This window comes from Pongo pygmaeus, chromosome 2 (genome assembly GCF_028885625.2).
Source record: "Pongo pygmaeus isolate AG05252 chromosome 2, NHGRI_mPonPyg2-v2.0_pri, whole genome shotgun sequence".
Taxonomy (NCBI): Eukaryota; Metazoa; Chordata; class Mammalia; order Primates; family Hominidae; genus Pongo; species Pongo pygmaeus.
Window position 1 is genome coordinate 33,479,764 of NC_085930.1, and position 15,726 is coordinate 33,495,489.

A 15,726-nucleotide genomic window follows, 5' to 3' on the forward strand; every position below is an offset into this window, starting at 1 on the left:
ATTTTCTGTTGGTAAAATTGAATTACTACAGCTCAAAAACGCCCAGCCTCCTCTATGAGGCTTTCCAGTGCCACATCCACAGGTCTTAGTCATTGACAGAGTTGGAAACGGAGGGAAGAAAAAAGGTTTTTGTCTAAGGGATAACTGACATGGTAGAATAGGGAATGCTGGAAGGCAGAGAACGGTTGAGGAGGAAAATGATTAGTTCCATTGGGAGTACATCCGGGAGTACATGGAGATGTCCAGTAGTGAGTGGGATTTCTAAGTGTGATACTCAGGATGGGGGTAGAGACCCATCTGGGTGTCATTAGCTTATAAGTGATAATTGGATGAACTTTCCCAGAGAGATGCCAAGAATGAGAAGAGAGACCTTAATCAAATTCTCAAGACATTTATTTTTAAACTACTAAGGCAACAGAGGCAAATAATCACACTAACTAAAAGTCTTGACCAAGTGGTGAGGAAACACATTGTCTTTTGCCTTTGGAGCCAGAAGGAACCAGGTTCAAACCCCACTTCTGTGACTCTGGCATCCCACTGAAGATACTCGAGCCTTATCTTCCTGGTTTCTAAGTGATATATAACATTTACCTTCTTGCTGAGTTATTTACAAAGGTTAGTGTATTAGTCTGTTATTGCACTGCTATAAAGAGATATCTGAAACTGCGTAATTTATAAAGAAAAGAGGTTTAATTGGCTCATGGTTCCTAAGGCTGTACAGGAAGCATGGCTGGGGAGGCGCAGGGAAATTTCATGGTGGAAGGTGAAAGGAAAGCAGGCAAGTCTTACATGGCCAGAGCAGGAGGAAGAGAAAGAGGAAGGTGCCACACACTTTTAAACAACCAGATCTCGTGCAAACTCTATCACTAGGGGGAGGGTGCTAAACCATTAGAAACCACCCTTGTGATCCAATCACCTCCCACCAGTACTTACTTCTAACATTGGGGATTACAATTCAACATGAGATTTGAATGGGGACATAGAGCCAAATCATATCAATCAGTTAATGTAAATGGCACAACCTTAAATCTGGCACATAGTAATTGCTCAACAAGTGCTTACTAATACAGGTCCACAGTTCTTTAGCCATGATTCAGAAATCAAAAAACTTTGTAGTTTTTTTGTCTTTTTTTTTTTGTAAGTTTATCTCAAACTCATCTGGCAACACATCCCAGTCAGAACCATCCTGAGGCCATTCAATCTTTCTTTAATCCACTAGGGTGACTATTCATGTGTTTCATTGAAGAAATGTGTTCAGTTAAATGGTGTTGATCAAGACCCCACTGAGGAAGTTATGTAATATATAATCTTGGCATCCTAGTTCTTTTCTAACCCTCCTCTCCAAATTTCTGAATTCCAAAACATGTCTGGCCCCAGGGGTTTTAGATAAAGGATTGTGAACCTGAATTATGTTTTTTCTTTATTCCCCAAAGATTTAATATTTAAAAAATATTTTGACTATTGAAGACTGCATTTACCGACTTAATAATTCACATTCTATTTCTCATTAATCAAAGACTTAGATTGTACAAATACCAATCACCATTTTTGTGCAGCATGTGCTCCCCAACATCATCACAATGAATTTATTCTATGCCACCCAAAATCAGCCTGCACAGCCTCAATATAACCACAGAAAATGATTCAATTAGGCCTTTGGAAAAAGAAAAATAGCCCTTTCTTGGATACCAGGTTGTGGGGATTATTCACAGCTCGGCAGCTAAGGCTATAGTTTCCATGTATGTGCATAGTAGTTCTTACTTTCCAAGAACTTGACGACATTTTTAGAAACTTCTCGAATCTCACTATTGTTATACTGTGGCAAAATAAAAATCCAGGGATATGAGTGGCCTATCCAAAATCTGAAAAGGGATCTTACAAATCAGCTAGTATAATTCCTCCAAATGAGGAAATTGAGGCACCCAGCACATTAAAAGTGGGTCAAAACTAGATCTTGGGTTCTCTCTAGGCTGGACTGCACTGCTCTCTTTTCATTGAGAACTTGGTAACTGTCCAAAAGAGTAAGGAGTGGCCACACCACAGATCACAATGCTCAAGTTGGGGTGCCAACTGTTGGTGTTTTGTGCGAACTTTGCCAGGTTTTGATAAGATGATTTATACCACAGATAAAACACAGATTTTGTCAAAGTCAATTTTTTCCCTTTTTAATAATGTGCCTAGATTAAGTCTAGTTACTTCACCCTGCTCAATAGAATGGAACCAATGTAAATCGAACACATATTCTGCTACTTTAGAAGGCTATCAAGTCTCACAACGAATCCAAACACAACCAGCTTATTTCCAACACTTAGTTGGGAGGGAGCATTTAACAAATCTTAGTACACGTAGGCTGCATTCATATTTGACAAAGGGCCAACAGTCACAGCATCATCATTACCTTAGACCTTTGCTCATGGACTCTGGCCTGATGAATCACATTATTTCTCCCATGGGAAAGTGGAAAAGATGGCTACATCAGATGAGAACAAGGAAGGCTGTTCCATTTTTCCAAACAAAGTGGAAGTAATCCACCTCCTGTGCGCAGGACTTTTCATGACTCCAGTCTCTCTCCCTTTTGCTAACAACGTATATCCACAAATACATCAACATCATATAACTATTCAAATGAATTGGCATTTAGCTGTTCTACTTTTTCTAAAATTCCAGTTCATACTACTCTTTCGAGCTAAACTTAAAATGTTCTGAAAAAGAAAAATACACACAGACAAATCTCATCTCAACACAGCATCACAAACTTAATTTTAAGACCATTACCTGAGTTCCTTTTTTAGAGCCAGTAACTCAAATATCTTCATTATCTTACCACACATTACTACTCCTCTTATTACTTTTCAACATTTCTCACTTGTTTTTGACCCTTACAATCCTCTCACATTCTGCAATGCATATGAGGCTTTGGCCCTACACCTTTGCTCAGGTTGTCCACCCAGTATGGATTCCCTCTATCTTTGGTTTGCCTTCCCTACATGCCTTGACTTACTCAGTTATTACCAAATTGACTCTTTCAGTGTCAGCAAAAAGGTTAAGCAAGTTTTTTTTTTTCTTCAATGTAAATAAGTTCAAGTGTTCCTTTGAATGAATGTTTAGATGAGTATTAAATGACATTTTACACTCTTGGACAATTTCTCCAATAATTTGAGGTATGCCTATGTACATTCTACACTAATGTTTAATCTTTGATAATACATTTATTTTCAGTGTAATTCTGGTTTAATAGTTTGGAATACTAGTCATAAAATGGCATCTTTCAACAGTTAGTATAAAGACCTCTGGTGAGTGCCTTAAGGTAGGGATCATAGAAAATAATACCACATGATACAAGCTTAACTAGTACAACATCTATAAGTAAAAATGGTATATATGTCACCAGAAGAGCCCAGGAGTACAGAAAAATAAGACTACTGGAAGAACGTTTTATTGTACCTTATAGGAGGAATAAAGCATATGTCAACAGGAGTGAGAAAAAATAAAAACAGAAGGTAAACATTTTGGGAAAGTAACACTAGTAGGCCTTAGACAAAAAATTGCATATTTGCAAAGTAGAATCTTGGATCTACGATGGTGGTTTCTAATCCTCTGTTTGCAACACCTTAGTGCATCTGTTAATATTTCAAAGAGTGTTATGAAATTCTTTTAAAAAAAGTCTTTCTCAGAAATGACAAAGGTGACATTACCACTGATCCCACAGAAATCCAAAAAACCCTCAGAGACTGTTATAAATACCTCTATGCACACAAACTAGAAAACCTAGAAGAAATGGATAAATTACTGGAACCATACAACCTCCCAAGATTGAACCAGGAAGAAATTGAAATCCTGAATAGATTAATGAGTTATAAAATTGAATCAGTAACAAAAAGCCTACCAACCTGAAAAGGCCCTCAGCCAGAGAGATTCACAGCCAAATTCTACCTATAAAGATGAGCTGGTACCAATCATACTGAAATTATTCCCCAAAAAATTGAGGAGGAGGGACTCCTCCATAACTCATTCTATGAGGCCAGTATCACTCTAATACCAAAACCTGGCAGAAACACAATGAAAAAAGAAAACTTCAGGCCAATATCCCTGATGAACATAGATGCAAAAATCCTCAACAAAATACTAGCAAATCAATCCAGTTGCACATGAAAAAGCTAATTTGCCATGATCAAGTAGGCTTTATTTCTGAGATGTAAGGTTGGCTTAACATATGCAAATTAATAAATGTGATTCATCACATAAACAGAACTAAAAACAAAAACTGCACGATCATCTCAATAAATGCACAAAAGGCTTTTGATAAAATTCAACATCCTTCCATGTTAAAAATCCTCAACAAACTAGGTATTGAAGGACCATAGCTCAAAATAATAAGAGCCATCTATGACAAACCCACAGCCAACATCATGCTGAACATTCAAAAGCTGGAAGCATTTTCTCTGAGAACTGGCACAAGACAGGGATGCCCACTCTCACCATTACTATTCAACATGATACTGAAAGTCTTAGCTAGAGCAATCAGGAAAGAGAAAGCAAGAGAAAGAAATAAAAGACATACAAATAGGAAGAGAGGAAGTCAAACTGTTTCTCTGCAGATAATATAATTCTGTACCTAGAAAATCCTGTAGTCTCTGCCCAAAGGCTACTAGAAATGATAAACAACTTCAGCAAGTTTCAGGAAACAAAATCAATGGACAAAAATTAGTAGCACTTCTATCCATCAATAATGTCCAAATGAAGGGCCAAATCAAGAATACAATACCATTCACAATAGCCAAAAAAAAAAACCACCTAGGAATACAGCTAACCATGGAGGTAAAAGATCTCTACAACAAGAATTACTAAACACTGCTGAAAGAAATCAAAGATGACACAAAAAATGGAAAACATCTCATGCTCATGAATAGGAAGAATCAATATTGGTAAAATGGCCATACTGCCCACAGCAATGTACAGATTCAATGTTCTATCAACCACAAATGACATTTTTTTCACAGAACTAGAAAAAACTATTCTAAAATTCATATGGAACCACAAAACAGCCCAAGTAGCCAAAGCAATTCTAAACAAAAAGAACAAAGCTAGAGGCATCAAACTACCTGCCTTCAAACTATACTACAGGACCACAGTAACCAAAACGGCATGGTACTAGTACAAAAACAGACACATAGGCCAATGTAACAGGTTAGAAAGCCCAGAAATAAGGACACACACCTACAACAATCTGATTTTCAACAAAGCCAAAAAAAAAAAACAAGCAATAGGGAAAGGATTCCCTATTCAGTAAATGGAGTGGGATAATGGTTAGCCATAGGCAACAGATTGAAACTGGATCCCTTCCTTTCACCATATATAAAAATCAACTCAAGATGGATTAAGATAAATGTAAAACCTAAAACTATAAAAACCTCGAGGAAAATCTAGGGCATATCACTCTGGACGTAGGCCTTGGCAAAGATTTCATGACAAAGTCTCCCAAACAAAAACAAAAATGGTGAAGTGGGACTTAATTAAACTAAAGAGCTTCTGCACAGCAAACAAAACTATCAACAGAGTAAACAGACAGCCTATAGAAAGGGAGAAAATACTTGCAAACTACTCGTCTGACAAAGGTCTAATATCCAGAATCTATAAGAAACTTGAACAAATCAACAAGCAGAAAAACCAAATAACCCCATTTTAAAAAATAGGCAAAGAATAGGAACAGACACTTCTCAAAAGAAGACATACATGTGGCCAACAAGCACATGAAAAAGTTCCCAACATCACTAATCGTTACAGAAATGCACATCAAAATCACAATGAAACATCATCTCACACCATCAGAATGGCTATTATTAAAAAGTCAGAAGATAACAGATGCTGGTGAGGTTGTGGAGAAAAGGGAATGTTTACATACTGCTAGTGGGAATGTAAATTAGTTCAGCCATTGTGGAAGGCAGTTTGGAGATTTTTCAAAGAACTTAAAACAGAACTGTCATTCAACCCAGCAATCCCATTACTGGGTATATACCCAAAGGAATAAAAATCATTTTACCAAAAAAGACACATAGCCCTAATACATGGTACTCGGTGAGGCAAGCTAAATATCATGGACATCCAGTCACTTACGGGAGAGAAAGGAATCACCATTATAATCCATTTAGTAGGAGGAATTCTTTCATATCTAATCTTTCATAAGGTTATCTTATATTCTCCAGAATATTACAGAAAGTGGTTTAAATTGTTGATCTCAAGTTGGTCAACATAATAAAATTACTTCAAGAGAAAAGCTGCAAAATATTAAAGTGCTCTTCTAAAAGTAGATAATACTTATTAGTGTAGCAACAATTATTATTTTATGTTTTCAATGTGGCAGACACTAACAAAGAAATTAAGATTATTCTAAATAGCACATATAGACTTAAAACAGATCAGGTACCGTATTAATTGCCATAAGATACTAAGTAAAAGAATAGCTATAATACTGATGTCAATAAAATAGTAACATCATTTCAGGATTAAACAGATAACCCTATTCTTATCCATAGTGTGTTCTTCTTTTATTGCACAATTTTCACTTACAGTGCCAACCTCTATACCTACTCAGCTACTTATTTCATTATACAAAATCAAATTTTCTAAGATATCAAAATAATAAAGTCAATTCCTGTCAGTTGAGATATGGCATATGAAGCACAGATTTTAAAAACTGATAAATTGGACTAGGTCAAATTTTTAAAGTTTTGAATTTTAAAAGAACTAACAAGAAAAAAAAGACAAGCTACCCATTGGGAGACAATATTTGCAATATATATATCTATTGAAGGACTTGTATTTATGTACAGAAAATAATTCTTTCTATTCAATAAAAAGAAAGAAAAAACATGAAAAAAACAACAAAAATTTAAATAGATTCCTCATTAAAGGAGACATAGGATAGCCAAGGAGCACATGAAAAAATGCCCAACATCTGGCTTTGGGAGATATTGTCTGTAAGGGGTCAGATAGTAAATATTTTAGGTTTGTCAGGACAGATGTTCTGTACCACAACCATTCAACTCTGCCATCATAGCACATAAGCAGCTATAGACATCATATAAACAAATGGACATGGCTAAGTTCCAAAAGAGTGATTTTTTTTGTTTTAACCCAATAATAATTTTTTAAATTTTACTTTAAGTTCTGGGGTACATGTGCAGAACGTGCATGTTTGTTCATAAGTATACACGTGCCATGGTGGTTTGCTGCACTTATCAACCCATCATCTACATTAGGTATTTCTCCTAATGCTACCCCTCCCCTAACCCCCCATCCCCCAACAGGCCCTGGTATGTGATGTTCCCCTCCTTGTGTGCATGTGTTCTCATTGTTCAACTCCCACTTATGAGTGAGAAGATGCAGTGTCTGGTTTTCTGTTCTTACATTAGTGTGTTGAGAATGATGGTTTCCAGCATCATCCATGTCCCTACAAAGGACATGAACTCATCCTTTTTTATGGCTGCATAGTATTCCATGGTATATATGTGCCACATTTTCTTTATCCAGTCTATCATTGATGGGCATTTGGGTTGGTTCCAAGTCTTTGCTATTGTGAACAGTGCTGCAATAAACATATGTGTCTGTGTGTCTTTATAGTAGAATGATTTATAATCCTTTGGGTATATACCCAGGAATGGGATGGCTGGGTCAAATGGTATTTCTAGTTCTAGATCCTTGAGGAATCGCCACACTGTCTTCCACAATGGTTGAACTAATTTACCCTCCTATTTCTCCACATATAGTGTTCCTATTTCTCCACATCCTCTCCAGCATTTGTTGTTTCCCGACTTTTTAATGATCACCATTCTAACTGGTGTGAGATGGTATCTCATTGTGGTTTTGATTTGCATTTCTCTAATAACCAGTTATGATGAGCTTTTTTTCATATGTTTGTTGGCTGCATAAATGTCTTCTTTTGAGAAGTGTCTGTTCACATCCTTCACCCACTTTTTGATGGGGTTGTTTTCTTATAAATTTGTTTAAGTTCTTTGTAGATTCTGGATATTAAGCCTTTGTCAGATGGGTAGATTGCAAAAATTTTCTCCCGTTCTGTAGGTTGCCTGTTCACTCTGATGATAGTTTCTTCTGCTGTGCAGAAGCTCTTTAGTTTAATCAGATCTGATTTGTCTATTTTGGCTTTTGTTGCCATTGCTTTTGGTGTTTTAGTCATGAAGTCTTTGCCCATGCCTATGTCCTGAATGGTATTGCCTAGGTTTTCTTCTAGGGTTTTTATGGTTTTAGATCGTACATTTAAGTCTTTAATCCATCTTGAGTTAATTTTTGTATAAGGTGTAAGGAACAGATCCAGTTTCTGCTTTTGGCATATGGCTAGCCAGTTTTCCCAGCACCATTTATTAAATAGGGAATTCTTTCCCTATTTCTTGTTTTTGTCAGGTTTGTCAAAGATCCGATGGTTGTAGATATGTGGTGTTATTTCTGAGGCCTCTGTTCTGTTCCACTGGTCTATATATCTGTTTTGGTACAAGTACCATGATGTTTTTGTTACTGTAGCATTTTAGTATAGTTTTAAGTCAGGTAGTGTGATGCCTCCAGCTTTGTTCTTTCTGCTTAAGATTGTCTTGGCTATGCAGACTCTTTTTTAATTCCATATGAAATTGAAAGTAGTTTTTTCCAATTCTGTGAAGAAAGTCAATGGTAATTTGATCAGGATAGGATTAAATCTATAAATTACTTTGGGCAGTATGGCCATTTTCACGATATTGATTCTCCCTATCCATGAGCATGGAATGTTTTTCCATTTGTGCGTGTCCTCTCTTACTTCCTTGAGCAGTGGTTTGTAGTTCTCCTTCAAGAAGTCCTTTGCATCCCTTGTAAGTTGGATTCCTAGGTATTTTATTCTCTTTGTAGCAATTGTGAATGGGAGTTCACTCATGATTTGGCTCTCTGTTTGTCTGTTCTTGGTGTATAGGAAGCTTGTGATTTTTGCACACTGATTTTGTATCCTGAGGCTTTGCTGAAGTTGCTTATCAGCTTAAGGAGATTTTGGGCTGAGACGATGGGGTTTTCTAAATACACAATCATGTCATTTGCAACCAGAGACAATTTGGCTTCCTCTTTTCCTACTTGAATACCCTTTATTTCTTTCTCTTGCCTGATTGCCCTGGCCAGAAATTCCAACACTATGTTGAATAGGAGTGGGAGAGAGGGCATCCTTGTCTTGTGCCAATTTTCAAAAGGAATGCTTCCAGTTTTTGCCCATTCAGTATGATATTGGCTGTGGGTTTGTCATAAATAGTTATTATTTTGAGATATGTTCCATCAATGCCTAGTTTATTGAGAGTTTTTAGCATGAAGGGCTTTGAATTTTGTTGAAGGCCTTTTCTGCATCTGTTGAGATAATCATGTGGCTTTTGTCATTGGTTCTGTTTATTTGATGGATTACATTTATTAATTTGTGTATGTTGAACAAGCCTTGCGTCCCAGGGATGAAGCCGACTTGATCCCTGGGATGCAAGGCTGGTGGATAAGCTTTTTGATGTGCTGCTGGATTCGGTTTGCCAGTATTTTATTGAAGATTTTGCATCAATGTTCATAAAGGATATTGGCCTGAAATTTTCTTTTTTTGTTGTGTCTCTGCCAGGTTTTGGTGTCAGGATGATGCTGGCCTCATAAAATGAGTTAGGGAGAAATCCCTCTTTTTTTATTGTTTTGAAGAGTTTCAGAAGTAATGGTACCAGCTCCTCTTTGTACCTCTGGTAGAATTCAGCTGTGAATCTGTCTGGTCCTGGACTTTTTTTTTGGTTGTTAGGCTATTAATTGCTGCCTCAATTTCAGAACTTGTTATTGGTCTATTCAGGGACTCAGCTTCTTCCTGCTTTAGTCTTGGGAGGGTTATGTGTCCAGGAATTTACCCATTTCTTCTAGATTTACTAGTTTATTTGCATAGAGGGGTTTATAGTATTCTCTGATGGTAGTCTTTATTTCTGTGGGATCAGTGGTAATATCCCCTTTACCATTTTTTTCTCACTTTCTTTCTTTTTATTTATTATTATTATACTTTAGGTTTTAGGGTACATGTGTGCAATGTGCAGGTTAGTTACATATGTATACATGTGCCATGCTGGTGCACTGCACCCACTAACTCGTCATCTAGCATTAGGTATATCTCCCACTGCTATCCCTTCCCCGTCCCCCCACCCCACAACAGTCCCCAGAGTGTGATGTTCCCCTTCCTATGTCCATGTGTTCTCATTGTTCAATTCCCACCTGTGAGTGAGAATATGCGGTGTTTGGTTTTTCGTTCTTGTGATAGTTTACTGAGAATCATGATTTCCAATTTCATCCATGTCCCTACAGAGGACATGAACTCATCATTTTTTATGGCTGCATAGTATTCCATGGTGTATATGTGCCACATTTTCTTAATCCAGTCTATCATTGTTGGACATTTGGGTTGGTTCCGAGTCTTTGCTATTGTGAATAATGCCACAATAAACATACGTGTGCATGTGTCTTTATAGCAGCATGATTTATAGTCCTTTGGGTATATACCCAGTAATGGGATGGCTGGGTCAAATGGAATTTCTAGTTCTAGATCCCTGAGGAATCGCCACACTGACTTCCACAAGGGTTGAACTAATTTACAGTCCCACCAGCAGTGTAAAAGTGTTCCTATTTCTCCACATCCTCTCCAGCACCTGTTGTTTCCTGACTTTTTAATGATTGCCATTCTAACTGGTGTGAGATGGTATCTCATTGTGGTTTTGATTTGCATTTCTCTGATGGCCAGTGATGGTGAGCATTTTTTCATGTGTTTTTTGGCTGCATAAATGTCTTCTTTTGAGAAGTGTCTGTTCATGTCCTTCGCCCACTTTTTGATGGGGTTGTTTGTTTTTTTCGTGTAAATTTGTTTGAGTTCATTGTAGATTCTGGATATTAGCCCTTTGTCAGATGAGTAGGTTGTGAAAATTTTCTCCCACTGTGTAGGTTGCCTGTTCACTCTGATGGTAGTTTCTTTTGCTGTGCAGAAGCTCTTTAGTTTAATGAGATCCCATTTGTCAATTTTGGCTTTTGTTACCATTGCTTTTGGTGTTTTAGACATGAAGTCCTTGCCCATGCCTATGTCCTGAATGGTAATGCCTAGGTTTTCTTCTAGGGTTTTTATGGTTTTAGGTCTAACGTTAAAGTCTTTAATCCATCTTGAATTGATTTTTGTATAAGGTGTAAGGAAGGGATCCAGTTTCAGCTTTCTACATATGGCTAGCCAGTTTTCCCAGCACCATTTATTAAATAGGGAATCCTTTCCCCATTGCTTGTTTTTCTCAGTTTTGTCAAAGATCAGATAGTTGTATATATGTGGCGTTATTTCTGAGGGCTCTGTTCTGTTCCATTGATCTATATCTCTGTTTTGGTACCAGTACCATGCTGTTTTGGTTACTGTAGCCTTGTAGTATAGTTTGAAGTCAGGTAGCGTGATGCCTCCAGCTTTGTTCTTTTGGCTTCGGATTGACTTGACGATGTGCGCTCTTTTTTGGTTCCATATGAACTTTAAGTAGTTTTTTCCAATTCTGTGAAGAAAGTCATTGGTAGCTTGATGGGGATGGCATTGAATCTGTAAATTACCTTGGGCAGTATGGCCATTTTCACGATATTGATTCTTCCTACCCATGAGCATGGAATGTTCTTCCATTTGTTTGTATCCTCTTTTATTTCCTTGAGCAGTGGTTTGCAGTTCTCCTTGAAGAGGTCCTTCACATCCCTTGTAAGTTGGATTCCTAGGTATTTTATTCTCTTTGAAGCAATTGTGAATGGGAGTTCACTCATGATTTGGGTCTCTGTTTGTCTGTTATTGGTGTATAAGAATGCTTGTGATTTTTGTACATTGATTTTGTATCCTGAGACTTTGGTGAAGTTGCTTATCAGCTTAATGAGATTTTGGCCTGAGACAGTGGGGTTTTCTAGATATACAATCATGTCGTCTGCAAACAGGGACAATTTGACTTCCTCTTTTCCTAATTGAATACCCTTAATTTCCTTCTCCTGCCTAATTTCCCTGGCCAGAAGTTCCAACGCTATGTTGAATAGGAGTGGTGAGAGAGGGCATCCCTGTCTTGTGCCAGTTTTCAAAGGGAATGCTTCCAGTTTTTGCCCACTCAGTATGATATTGGCTGTGGGTTTGTCATAGATAGCTCTTATTATTTTGAGATATGTCCCATCAATACCAATTTATTGAGAGTTTTTAGCATGAAGGTTGTTGAATTTTGTCAAAGGCCTTTTCTGCATCTATTGAGATAATCATGTGGTTTTTGTCTTTGGTTCTGTTTATATGCTGGATTACATTTATTGATCTGTGTATATTGAACCAGCCTTGCATCCCAGGGATGAAGCCCACTTGATCATGGTGGATAAGCTTTTTGATGTGCTGCTGGATTCGGTTTGCTAGTATTTTATTGAGGATTTTTGCATCAATGTTCATCAAGGATATTGGTCTAAAATTCTCTTTTTTGGTTGTGTCTCTGCCCAGCTTTGGTATCAGGATGATGCTGGCCTCATAAAATGAGTTAGGGAGGATTCCCTCTTTTTCTATTGATTGGAATAGTTTCAGAAGGAATGGTACCAGTTCTTCCTTGTACCTCTGGTAGAATTCGGCTGTGAATCCATCTGGTCCTGGACTTTTTTTGTTTGGTAAGCTATTGATTATTGCCACAATTTCAGCTCCTGTTATTGGTCTATTCAGAGATTCAACTTCTTCCTGGTTTAGTCTTGGGAGAGTGTATGTGTCGAGGAATTTATCCATTTCTTCTAGATTTTCTAGTTTATTTGCGTAGAGGTGTTTGTAGTATTCTCTGATGGTAGTTTGTATTTCTGTGGGATCGGTGGTGATATCTCCTTTATCATTTTTTATTGCATCTATTTGATTCTTCTCTCTTTTTTTCTTTATTAATCTTGTTAGTGGTCTATGAATTTTGTTGATCCTTTCAAAAAACCAGCTCCTGGATTTATTAATTTTTTGAAGGGTTTTTGTGTCTCTATTTTCTTCAGTTCTGCTCTGATTTTAGTTATTTCTTGACTTCTGCTAGCTTTTGAATGTGTTTGCTCTTGCTTTTCTAGTTCTTTTAATTGTGATGTTAGGGTGTCAATTTTGGATCTTTCCTGCTTTCTCTTGTGGGCATTTAGTGCTATAGATTTCCCTCTACACACTGCTGTGAATGCATCCCAGAGATTCTGGTATGTTGTGTCTTGGTTCTCGTTGGTTTCAAAGAACATTTTTATTTCTGCCTTCATTTCGTTATGTACCCAGTAGTCATTCAGGAGCAGGTTGTTCAGTTTCCATGTAGTTGAGCAGTTTTGAGTGAGATTCTGAATCCTGAGTTCTAGCTTGATTGCACTGTGATCTGAGAGATAGTTTGTTATAATTTCTGTTCTTTTACATTTACTGAGGAGAGCTTTACTTCCAAGTGTGTGGTCAATTTTGGAATAGGTGTGGTGTGGTGCTGAAAAAATGTATATTCTGTTGATTTGGGGTGGAGAGTTCTGTAGATTTCTATTAGGTCTGCTTGGTGCAGAGCTGAGTTCAATTCCTGGGTATCCTTGTTGACTTTCTGTCTCATTGATCTGTCTAATGTTGACAGTGGGGTGTTAAAGTCTCCCATTATTAATGTGTGGGAGTCTAAGTCTCTTTGTAGGTTACTCAGGACTTGCTTTATGAATCTGGGTGCTCCTGTATTGGGTGCATATATATTTAGGATAGTTAGCTCTTCTTGTTGAATTGATCCCTTTACCATTATGTAATGGCCTTCTTTGTCTCTTTTGATCTTTGTTGGTTTCAAGTCTGTTTTATCAGAGACTAGGATTGCAACCCCTGCCTTTTTTTGTTTTCCATTTGGTTGGTAGATCTTCCTCCATCCTTTTATTTTGAGCCTATGTGTGTCTCTGCACATGAGATGGGTTTCCTGAATACAGCACACTGATGGGTCTTGAGTCTTTATCCAATTTGCCAGTCTGTGTCTTTTAATTGGAGCATTTAGTCCATTTACATTTAAAGTTAATATTGTTATGTGTGAATTTGATCCTGTCATTATGATGTTAGCTGGTTATTTTGCTCGTTAGTTGATGCAGTCTCTTCCTAGTCTCGATGGTCTTTACATTTTGGCATGATTTTGCAGTGGCTGGTACCGGTTGTGCCTTTCCATGTTTAGCTCTTCCTTCAGGAGCTGTTGTAGGGCAGGCCTGGTGGTGACAAAATCTCTCAGCATTTGCTTGTCTGTAAAGTATTTTATTTCTCCTTCACTTATGAAGCTTAGTTTGGCTGGATATGAAATTCTGGGTTGAAAATTCTTTTCTTTAAGAATGTTGAATATTGGCCCCCACTCTCTTCTGGCTTGTAGGGTTTCTGCTGAGAGATCAGCTGTTAGTCTGATGGGCTTCCCTTTGAGGGTAACCCGACCTTTCTCTCTGGCTGCCCTTAACATTTTTTCCTTCATTTCAACTTTGGTGGATCTGACAATTATGTGTCTTGGAGTTGCTCTTCTGGAGGAGTATCTTTGTGGCGTTCTCTGTATTTCCTGAATCTGAATGTTGGCCTGCCTTGCTAGATTGGGGAAGTTCTCCTGGATAATATCCTGCAGAGTGTTTTCCAACTTGGTTCCATTCTCCCCGTCACTTTCGGGTACACCAATCAGATGTAGATTTGGTCTTTTCACATAGTCCCATATTTCTTGGAGGCTTTGCTTGTTTCTTTTTATTCTTTTTTCTCTAAACTTCCCTTCTTGCTTCATTTCATTCATTTCATCTTCCATCGCTGATACTTTCTTCCATTTGATCGCGTCGGCTCCTGAGGCTTCTGTATTCTTCATGTAGTTCTCGAGCCTTGGTTTTCAGCTCCATCAGCTCCTTTAAGCACTTCTCTGTATTGGTTATTCTAGTTATACATTCTTCTAAATTTTTGTCAACGTTTTCAACTTCTTTGCCTTTGGTTTGAATATCCTCCCGTAGCTCAGAGTAATTTGATCGTCTGCAGCCTTCTTCTCTCAGCTCATCAAAGTCATTCTCCATCCAGCTTTGTTCCATTGCTGGTGAGGAACTGCGTTCCTTTGGAGGAGGATTGGCACTCTGCTTTTTAGAGTTTCCAGTTTTTCTGCTCTATTTTTTCCTTATCTTTGTGGTTTTATCTACTTTTGGTCTTTGATGATGGTAATGTACAGATGGGTTTTTGGTGTGGATGTCCTTTCTGTTTGTTAGTTTTCCTTCTAACAGACAGGACCCTCAGCTACAGGTCTGTTGGAGTACCCGGCCGGCCTTGTGAGATGTCAGTCTGCCCCTGCTGGGGGGTGCCTCCCAGTTAGGCTGCTTGGGGGGTCACGGGTCAGGGACCCACTTGAGGAGGCAGTCTGCCCGTTCTCAGATCTCCAGCTGGGTGCTGGGAGAACCACTGCTCTCCTCAAAGCTGTCAGACAGGACATTCAAGTCTGCAGAGGTTACTGCTGTCTTTTTGTTTGTCTGTGCCCTGCCCCCAGAGGTGGAGCCTACAGAGGCAGGCAGGCCTCCTTGAGCTGTGGTGGGCTCCACCCAGTTGGAGCTTCCCAGCTGCTTTGTTTACCTAAGCGAGCCTGGGGAATGGCGGGCGCCCCTCCCCCAGCCTTGCTGCCGCCTTGCTGTTTGATCTCAGACTGCTGTGCTAGCAATCAGCGAGACTCCGTGGGCGTAGGACCCTCTGAGCCAGGTGTGGGCTATAATCTCCTG

The 15,726-nt window shown here is 38.4% G+C and overlaps 1 protein-coding gene across 50 annotated transcripts in view; it reads right to left on the reverse strand.

Annotated features, from left to right (window-relative positions):
- The window catches only part of ABI3BP (ABI family member 3 binding protein), a 255,252-nt gene that overhangs the window by 177,528 nt on the left and 61,998 nt on the right, over nt 1–15,726 (reverse strand). The window lies entirely within an intron of this gene.